Genomic DNA, 11,297 nt, shown 5'->3' on the forward strand with positions numbered 1-11,297 from the left:
GAAAAACCTATTTTATAGAAGTTACCATAATTGTGTGGTGACCTAGGTAGTTGTTCAAACTTCATCTTAAGTACCATTTAATAACTTAAGCATAGTTATGGCAATTCAATGATAGTGAAAATAATTACATTGACCATGAAATTCTTTGCACATTTTATTTTTTTAGTGGGGCTTGAACTCAAGAGTCACATGCTTTTCCAACTTAGCCAGGCAGGCACCCCTCTTTTCACACTTTAAGTGGTTTAGATTGACTGTAAGCAACAGAGCCATACAATATAATATGGTATCATTTTAAAGGATTTGTGTATAAATGGTCCTGTGTTCCAATATCATAGTTATGAAAAAGCAATCAGACATACATAATGTCAAAAAATTTAAGTAGATCATTGAAGTGATATGGCAACTGAAATTTTAAAGTCAATTTTACTGGCAGTAAGTCAATGGGCACAACCAATCTAGATATTTAGACTTGATCTATATTCTAATTCTGACAAGACAGAATTTAGTTCATACTGTTCTTTGAAATCTAGACCAATAATTGAAAAGTTAACATATATACAGCTAATTTTTATAACATCAATATATTTTGCTTTGGAGACATATCACTAGAAGATATCTTTTTTAAAAAGCATTCTCAAACCTAATGAGAGAACTTTTAAATGGCTCAGTAGAGACATGTGAGCAAAGAAACAGACATGAAGAGAAAATAATAGAAAAGAATGGTGGGAAAAAAAAGAGAGGAAAGGAAAAGAAAAATTTTCCATTTTAGCCCCTTGAAGGCTTTGTGTAGGTGAGTAAGCCTCAATGGTCCTGGAAATAATTATAATAAATATTCAGGAAATATTAGAAAATATTGAAGTGATATATTTTATTCTGACATGAATAACATCAGTATTATTGACAACTGTATAAATATTTACATAAACTTTTCAGAATTCTTTAAAAGCAAAGGAGAACCTGACTCATATAGCTACACTTGAAAGCTCAGACAAGAATCCAAAATTAAGGGCACCTGGGTGGCTCAGTCGTTAAGCGTCTGCCTTCAGCTCAGGTCTTTTTTTTTTTTTTTTTTTTTTTAAAAAAAGATTTTATTTATTTATTTGACAGAGAGAGATCACAAGTAGACAGAGGGGCAGGCAGAGAGAGAGAGAGAGAGAGAGAAGCAGGCCCCCTGCCAAGCAGTGAGCCTGATGCGGGACTCGATCCCAGGACCCCGAGACCATGACCTGAGCCGAAGGCAGCGGCTTAACCCACTGAGCCACCCAGGCGCCCTCAGCTTAGGTCTTGATCCCAGGGTCCTAGGATTGAGCCCCACATCGGGCTCCCTGCTGGGCAGGGAGGCTTTTTCTTCCTCTCCCACTCCCCCTGCTTGTGCTCCCTCTCTTGTTGTGTATTCCCTGTCTAATGAATAAATAAAATCTTAAAAAAAAAAAAAAGAATCCAAAATTAAATAAATAATTAGCAAATGTAATTTAGATTATCTCAGTCGTTCTTTACGTAACAATTGTTAAGACTAGCAATTTAGCCTGGAGATATAAAAATCAGCTACTTTAAAATATGGGCAAAAATAATTTATATGTTAATCAACATTATAACCTTTCATGTCCTACTTAGAATATATGTGAATAATATATATATATTATTAAAAATCTAGTACAATGACCTCAGTGCTTTTATTAGCAACATTGGATATCTATGTAGTTAGTGGTTTTCAACTATGTGGTTTTCAACTTCTCTTTTGTGTGATTTTGGAAATTAAACTACATGAATTGTGAAGATAGACTGAGTTTTTCTTGCTCATATCCGTATTCTCAGTGCTAAGGGAAATACCTAGGATATAACCCAGATTTAATAAATAACTATTGAAGGAATGAATAAATAAATGAAGTAATCTGTCAGTGAGAAGACTTGCAAAGTTATGGTCTGGACACAATACCAATTTATAACCTCCGCCTACTTTAACAACCTCATTTCCTACTAAACTGATATGCATCCCGCATAGCAGTCACACAACTTTATTTGCATTACTTAACATCCAACCCCTAGATAAATTGTGCCTCAGTGCTTAGCTAGTATATAAGACAACCTGAGCAAATCATTTTTAACAACCCTTTCCTCTACATAAAAAAAAACTTTAATAAAAGTCATGTAGTAATTATGAACAATTATACCCTTGCTGTGTTTTTCTGTTTTAAAACAAGTAGCATTTGAAAAAAAAAAAAAATCAATGTATAGATTTTGTTCAAATGCAGCAGAATATTTCTTGCATGAACTAAATTTTCTTTAAAAAAAATTTTAAAAATTACAAATTGCACTTTGTGTTCTTTTTCAGTATTCTAGTTTGTCAACATATTTGAAATCTTCCAATGCTCACATAGAATGAAAGAATGGAATAAACTCGAATTCAATTGCTTCATTTTCACATAAGGAACCATCATTATTTATTCTGAATCAGTTATTTAATGAAGGTTTAGGTAGCAACAGAAATTGGCTAAAACAATCCTGGCATAATCTTTAAACTCTAAGTGAGCAAGTATAGATAAATGCATATGTTGGAAGCCAACTGCCCACAACCATCTACTGAGCATTATCCAAATTAAATTCCATGTAAAATGAAAACATCAATGAAAGCACAATTTGAAGTTAATTCGAAGTTAATCTACATATTCAAAAACTTCAAAAATAACTGAAACAACTGTTGGCAATTAAACTAATGAACTATTTTTTTCAGGGAGGAGTTACTTACTTACTTACTTAAAGATTTTATTTATTTGTTAGAGAGAGAGAGCACAAGCAGGGGGAGAGGTAGACAGAGGGGAAAGCAGGGTCCCCACTCAGCGGGGAGCCCGTCAGGACTCAATTCCATGACCCTGGGATCATGACCTGAGCTGAAGGCAGCTAAAGGCAACCACTTAACCCACTGAGCCACACAGATGTCCCAGGGAAGGAGTATTTTATAATAGACATCATTTAGAATGGCCTGAACATGGTGTTAATTAAAATAAACCTGACTTTTAATTGGTTCTTCATTGTTCTTTAAAGTTTCTACCCAAAATAAACTCCTAAAAAAAAAAAAAAAAGAATTCCTGTACCAAGGATAAACCAGTGCTGTCTCCTTCTTGTTCACTGGTGATCTACTATCTTTTAAAATTTACCTAAAAGCTAATTCCTTTATGAAGTCTTTCTTCACCATTACCAAGCAAAAACTAAGTTCTGTTTTCTCATTGTTTCTATAGCATTAACGTTTGCACGATGAATTTTTTTTGTTTCCCTTTTGCACTACTCCCTCCTGCTACTAATCACCCTACCACACCCTCGATGGCAACATTGTAAATGCTATGTATCCTTTGGAGTAAAGATAACCACAGCAGAATCATTCCAGGAACTATGTTCTAACCAATTGAAATAACTAGCTACCAATATAAGAATATGATAATAATATCTCATAATTATTAAAGAAATTACAAAAAAAAATCAGTCATTCTATAACTATTATAAAATATAAAATTACATGTCTCACATGGCCCCTTTGAATTTCTCTGTTATGTGTTATTTCTACCACAGATCGCTCTTGGAAGAAGTAAATGTGCAAAGAAGAAAAATTTCAAATATATCCTTTCATTCATTAATTCTAGGTTCTTAAGAAGGTATAAAAGAAGACAAGCAGGAATTTACTAGCAAAAGTAAAGTGTACTAATCTTCACTGACCTCGTGGGAAGCAATGGGGCTTTTCTAATCTTTGATTTTCGAGATTCTAAGAAATCGTGTCCAATTTAATTGTGGGAAAGAGATAAAGCCATTAAAGTTAGAAGTTGCATGGAAGGGAAGGTTCATTAAAAAAAAAAAATCCAAATTAATGTCAAAATAATTCACCAGTTCAATTACCTGAGAAAATGAAGATGGGAGTTTCTAGTGTTATTGATGACAATAAAGGAAAGGAGAAAGGGGACAAAGAGTTTAATTGAGTGTATGTGAGGAGACAAAGCTAGCTTAAATGAAAGCAGAGGTCAGGCCAGGTCTTCTCCAGAGACACAGAGATTTTTGAAAGTATGTATTGAAAGAGAATTCAATCCAGAAGGATAAACTAACATCTTTTAAGAAAAAGGAACAACTATTAATCCAAGATTAAGCAACCCCTTAAAAACATTGCAATAGTCCAAAAGGCAGTACATTTTAGTTGTGATTTGTGAGTTTATAAACTGTAATAAGCTTCTTTTCAGGAGATTTTGTTGTCATTTATGTTACTGTTTTACTCAGTGAACTAACTATACTTAGTGACATCTACTATTTCAGAGTAGGTTTACTCATGAAGCTAGAATTACAGCAACAAATGCGAAAAAAAGATTTCATGAGCATTTCTGTTAACAGGAAACAAACATTTATAGCTTATATTTCTAAAAGTCCAGAGAATATGAGAATTAGTAAGAGAATATATATTATGAGAATATAGTAACCAGATTTAAAAATTATAATCAATTTTATTCAGAAGTACTATATGTTTATTTGGAAAAATCTTTAAATGTGCAGTTATATATATTATATATACTTTATATGATAATCACCCTTAATCCAACCACAGAGGGAAAATCATTACACATATTTAATACTTTTTTTCTGGTCTATCATCTAAGGATATATAAGTACTTAAAAGTGTTATCATGTGCTACATACTATTTTATAACATATACTCTAATTTGTACATATAGTATTATGGACATATTATTTTATGACATATATTTTTCATTTGTATATGCCATAAATATATTCCATTATAATTAAATGTCATTAAGTTAATTTTGTAGCTTCATATAAGACTACTCTGTTTGATCAAAATTTATTAAAGCTGCCTTCCATACAGATTCCGTTTTTTTAAATCATATGCAGATAGTGCAAAGTGATAAATATTTGAAAACATATATTTTGGTGCATAATTCCAAGTATTTATTCATCATTAACTTCTGAAAGTGGACAAATTATATTAAAATGTATAAATATTTTTATTATAAGCAAAATAATAAAATGTCTTCTAACGCTTTTTAAAAATGATTTGCCAACTATAAACCAGTATTTCCTACAGAAGTTTCTACAAAGATGAAAACTTTCTACATCTTCTCTGTCCAATATGTGACCACATGTGGATACTGAATATTTGAAATGTGGTTAGTATGACAAAGAAATCGAATTTTTAATTTTATTTAACAATAATTAATTTTAACTTAAATAGTTACATGTGGCTAATAGTGACTGTTTTAGCACAGATGTAGATTAAATAGGAATTTGTTTTATAACTTGCATTTTTTGAATACTGTGAAGCTTGATTTTCTAAAATAAATAAATTAATCAAATGTATTTTTGGTGTGAATTGCTTATTTATGACTTTAATCCAATCTCCTCTTAGAATGCTCCAGATCAAAGTTTTTTTTTTAAAAAAGGGAGGGTGTCAGGAAGGAAATAAGGAGGAATGAAGGACAAAGTAGGGAAGACATCTAAACTACACAGTGTAGAAATATGCACACAATCAGGAGAAAGAAATCACACAAGTTAAACAGGAAAAGTGTAACATAAAGAATTATTAACTATAATAAAAGAGTAACCATAAGATATAAGGAAACTCTGAATTGTACCTTGGCCCTGAGGGAGAGTACCCAAGGAAGGACAAACTTGGAAGACATTCAGGTCTTGTTAGAGAAGATCTGGTTTGACACACAGCACAGGAGAAGAATTGCTTGATTTGGTCAGGCTGGAGTTTTGGTGCCGGCTGCAAACAGTAGGCCACACTCCAACATACAGGTTGGGGCTCAGGCCCTCAGCAACCAGTGACGTAGATGTAGGGAGAGTCCAGGTGCCAGTGGGGTGAGAGGCCTTCTGAGCATGCAGGTTGGGGGATTCTTGCTAAGAGAGCACAGGTGGGCAGCTGAGTGCAGGCTAAGCAATGCTCCAGTTCTCCAGAGGATGCAGAAAAGTTATCACCAGTCCAAGTCTGAAGGTGACAAGGGACTTTTATGCACCCTTTGAATATCTTTGCTATGTTTGTAAAATTTCTATGCTTATGAATCCCTGTTCCCCCAAAGGGAAGCCACACAGTACTGGAGAACTTTCTAGCTGCAGCTGCAGCTAATTTACAGTCATGTCAGCTTGGCAACTTCAATCACAATCACTTGGTCAGAATCTTTAACTCAGAAGAATGCAACTTATGAAGGAGATTCCTTGTGGATTCCATTTTGTTGGTGTTTGTGGCAGAGGATGTCCAAAATTGAGGATAATAATGGATACAAAGTTGAGTTTTTGGCACGGAAGAGAAGTTTTTGTTAGTAGAAGCAGTAAATCCAAGTCCTCACAACAAATTCAAGTCCTAACAACAGGACCACTGTAGCATATGGAGGCCAATTCTATAAAATTACATTTATAGCCTTTTTTTTTTTTCCTGACAAGTTAGTCCTGAGCCTGGTTCTCTAGCTCTAAACATACTTCTCATCTTTCTCACTATTATATATAACTTGCTTAATCAGCTAGGGTCTGTTCTTTTGCATATAACAAAAAATGCTAATCAAGACAGAATTTTTTTTTTTAAACATTTTATTTATTTATTTGACAGACAGAGATCACAGGTAGGCAGAGAGGCAGGCAGAGAGAGAGAGGAGGAAGCAGGCTCCCTGCTGAGCAGAGAACCCGATGCGGGGCTTGATCCCAGGACCCTGAGATCATGACCTGAGCCGAAGGCAGAGGCTTTAACCCACAGAGCCACCCAGGTGCCCCCAGAATTTTTTTTTTTTCTAGAATAGGCTGTCAATCAAAAAAACTTCACAGAAACTAAAAGATTCTAAAACTGGTTATGTGGCCTACTTAAGGATGAGAGATATGAAATCTTAAATTAATAATAGGACTCTTCCTAACTCATGACATATATGATAATGGAGATGCTTAAATTTTCTTGTGTGATCAAGAAAGTAGTGCCTAAGTCCTCAAGAAACAAAGGGACTTTTTTTTTTAAGATTTTATTTATGATAGAGTTAACGAGAGAGAACAGAAGCATGGGGGACGGTGCTGGAGAGGGAGAAGCAGGCTCCCCTCTGAGCAGGGAGCCCAGCATAGGGCTGGATCTCAGGACACTGGGATCATGACTTGAGCTGAAAGCAGATGCTTAATGACTAAGCCACCCAGGTGCCCCCCCAAAGGGTCTTCTGACATAGAACAAAGTGAATAGCATGAAGTCGTCAGGATTTGGAGGTAAGCTCATTGTTTCTGACTGCACTGGACAGTGAAAAATAGAGCAAAACATATAAACCACTACAACAATAAATACCCTCAAAACCCTAAATTCTTATACAAAGGTAAAGAAAGTTAAAAAAAAAATGTCTACAAACATGTTTAAAGAATATTACACGCAGTGATGCCAACAGAAAAGAAGCACCAAACTAAAACTCCGATTTTATTGGTTCTGGCACTTAAAATACAGTAGTGTCTTGATTGAGTCAATTTCCTTGCAAGGTACTGCCAGTTTTCACCTCCTCCCCACATAACTGAAAGTTTCCAGATATAAAACTGGAATATGTTTCCATTGCATTCTAGAATTCCATTCCCTACCACATGAACTTGAGGAGCCTTCATTTATAACAGATGTTAAGCTAAGGAAGTAGAAACATATTTTAGATGGGCTGAATTTCTCAATGAAGTTCACTTACAAATACTGGATTGCCTGTGCAAGTTTGTTGTTGTTGTTCAGTGATATTTCCTAACAACCTAAAAGAGTAGTTAATACTTAATCTGCACTCAATAGATAGCTTTGGATAAGAGTACTAGTTCTAGCAGATATGAAATAGATGTGGTTATTGACCATGTCAATTAAGTACAATGAATACTATGGTGTCTCACCCTCAATAAAGTTAGATGCACATGAAAGTCACTTGAAGTGCTGTTTAAAAATTACTGATGCCCAGTGTCCACATCCCAAAATTTTAAATTGTATGGTGAGGCACCAATATTATAATTTTGAACAGCTTCTCAAGTGATATACAATAAGGAATCCTAAGAATTATGAAGTAAGTAATTTTGTAGCGGATGTATTTTATGTACCATTTTATCCACCCCAAGAGCTGCCAGAATATATACATTACTTCAAAATTTGGGAGTCATTAATAAGGGAAGTATAGACATCATAGAAAGTGTGCTGGTTTCTAATATCTATAGGCCAAAGAGATCTAGAACAGCAGTTGCTGCAGTATGATTTTTTTTTTCTTTTTCAATGTAAATGATAGACTCAAAAGGTAAGGTGAACCAAAGCTACCTTAATAGAAAACAAGATCAGAGGGGTAATCAGAATGGTGCAACACGGAGGAAACCCTCATGGTGGCTAATTTATCTTGGGGTTGCTCAGACCAAATGAAATGATCGGCCTACCAAATTCATACTTGATTTATAAAATTGAAATATGTCCACGCCTGGTGAACAGAAGTCTAACTGAATCATGATAACAGACCTAATACCATTCATAGATGGAGAGCCCCTTGAATAAAGGTTTGATATTGTCACAACTATGGAGCATTTCTGCTCTTTATTCTCACCTAGAACATGGGCCTTATGCTTTGGTATAAAGTGTCTTGCATGGTAGTCTTATCACCCTGAAAAAAAAAAAAAAGGTCATGTGGGAAAGGTGACTTACTGCCCAAGGATGATAGTGACCTGCAGCCTTGATAACATTGTTAAAGTATAAATACACTGTAGCTGTTAAGAGCATATATTCTAGCTCAGGGATGCCTAAACTCAAATCCAAGCTCCAGTACTTACTAGTTACGTGACTTAAGCAAAATACTAACATTCTCTTTATCTGTGTGTTCCCATCAATAAAATGAAGATAATGATAGTATACATTTGTTTGGTGCTGAGGATTAGTATGCAAAGAACTTTGAATAATGCCTGGTACACAAAAGTGTTATGTAAATGGCTTGCTTTTTTGTCATAATAACCTTGTACTCTAAAACTCTGAATTTGTTATTACATGAGATATATGATCAACTCTTTGTGCAAGTCATTGAGAAAGGTTTTCTATTATTAACAGATGAAATTTGATCCTAAGTAATAATATTAAAAAATAATACAGTGATTACCAAGGAAAAAGAGAGCTATACATCTACATAACATGTGCAGACATATATAGTTTTTAGATTATCTGAAACAGGCTTAATTTAAGAGTTAATTTAAAAATAATTTTCCGAATATAGCAATAAAACCTAGTTATTTTGAAAATACACCTTTGAACTTTGTAAAATTTGGGGCAAATAACAAAAACATTTATAAATGAAATCAAACTGAAATTACATTTAAAGGAATTATGTGATTCTTCAAATTACAAAGAGAAGGGATTAAAATATACTTAATATTAAATATTTCACTTAGGGTAAAACCATATAAGCAAATTTTAGGAAAGTTGAAAATGACATGGGGAAATTTATAGAGCTACTTAAAATGAAGCTTCTTGGATTTTGAATAAAAATAAGTAAGTCTTTGTCTAAAATGGAAATGAGTCTAGTTTTCTTTTGAATAGTCAACGCAAAGGATAAAGAATAAAGCCTCACATAAAAGAGCAAAAGATCTAAATAATAATAATAATAATAATTGAACTGTTTAGTGTTAAAGTAAGGAAAACCTCCTGGAAAAAATATGCATCTTCCCTGAGGTGATCAATTAGATAAACTTCTTAATCTCATATATCTAATTGTAAAGAAAGGACAAACAACTATTACTGATGTTTGAAAGGGCACAATTTTCCCCAACAATCTTATTTAGTGTCTGAGGAACAAATTAAGTTGGACGGAAACAGTAATTTAGAAGCTGCTTGGGGATGGTATGGCATAATTTAAATTATAGCCTTGGGATGGACATATATCACTATCTCTATCATATCCATATCTATAGCATATAACACTATGGACAATTTGATAATAGATAACATATGTATAAAACATATTTGAAGAATTGAGTATAGTTAACCCACTTTTAGATCTCTCATATAAGTCAATGCAGGTGAGCTCAGCAAATGGTCGTTTTACGCCTCGTACTTTCAATATCATATGATGATCATATATTCTGTGTTGTAATATAATATGGCATTTGTCTTTTCAGTTTTTAATTAGATTCTTTAAAGTTATTAAATAATATTTTCCTCTCTGGTGTGTCTTAATAAATAGCAAAACTAATTTAGCATAATGCTATGTTAAAAATAGCATTTTGATCAGGTAACTGGTCAAGTTTTTTTTTTTTTTTTTTTTTTAAGATGTTATTTATTTATTTGACAGAGAGAGATCATAAGTAGACGGAGAGGCAGGCAGAGAGAGAGAGGGAAGCAGGCTTCCTGCCGAGCAGAGAGCCCGATGTGGGACTCGATCCCAGGACCCCGAGATCACGACCTGAGCCGAAGGCAGCAGCTTAACCCACTGAGCCACCCAGGCGCCCCAAGTTTTATAAGATAATTTAGAGGCCACCATGACATCTAAATCAATAAGGATTGTTATTATAAAATTCCAGTCATGGTCAGTTTTTCTCAGGCATTTCATTTCTAATTTTTCTCATAAGGGAATTTAAAAAATCTATGTAGGTAAAGTGTTTATGTAGGTACACATGTATTCATCTACTATTAGTAGGTTACAAATCTGTTTCAGCAGTTACTTAAACACTATTCATGTAGGCCATATCATACATGGAACTTGATTAATTTCTGCCTAATGTGTGATGAAGGATTAGTAAGAAATGAGGGACACCCCACAGAATTGCTTGGATTTCAATTATTATGTAAACTGAATTATGATTTGAACACCAGACTCACTCAAGTGCTTCTATTTTTCTAAAATATAACATCAAATATACCTGCTTTCTCCATCATCTGTTTTTAAATAAATTATTACAATTTTAGGCAAATTGGCAAAAAAAGATAAAATGTATAAAAATTATCCTGGTTATCCCACAATATACATATTATTTTTGAGGGTAAGTTATTATTCTTCAAAAACTCAGAATTTTAAATAGTGGTAATATTACTTCAAAGTAAGGCCTAAGTACCACAAGGGAAAACCTGCCATTTTATACCCCTCATAATTTATTAGCATCTTTAAAAAGCTAATTCTTAGTGCCTCTTCACTAAAATTACCTGCAAGTTATAACTTCATAGTGGCATTAACATCTGAATTTATTATTCTCAGCAGTTCATATAATGAAGAAATATGATAGAGAAATTAAGATTCTTTAAAGAAATTACAATTCACACAAAAATTCTAATAATCACTTAATTTATTAATTATTTTAGT

This window comes from Enhydra lutris, unplaced genomic scaffold, assembly GCF_002288905.1.
Source record: "Enhydra lutris kenyoni isolate GAN:26980312 unplaced genomic scaffold, ASM228890v2 scaffoldscaffold28, whole genome shotgun sequence".
Classification (NCBI taxonomy): Eukaryota; Metazoa; Chordata; class Mammalia; order Carnivora; family Mustelidae; genus Enhydra; species Enhydra lutris.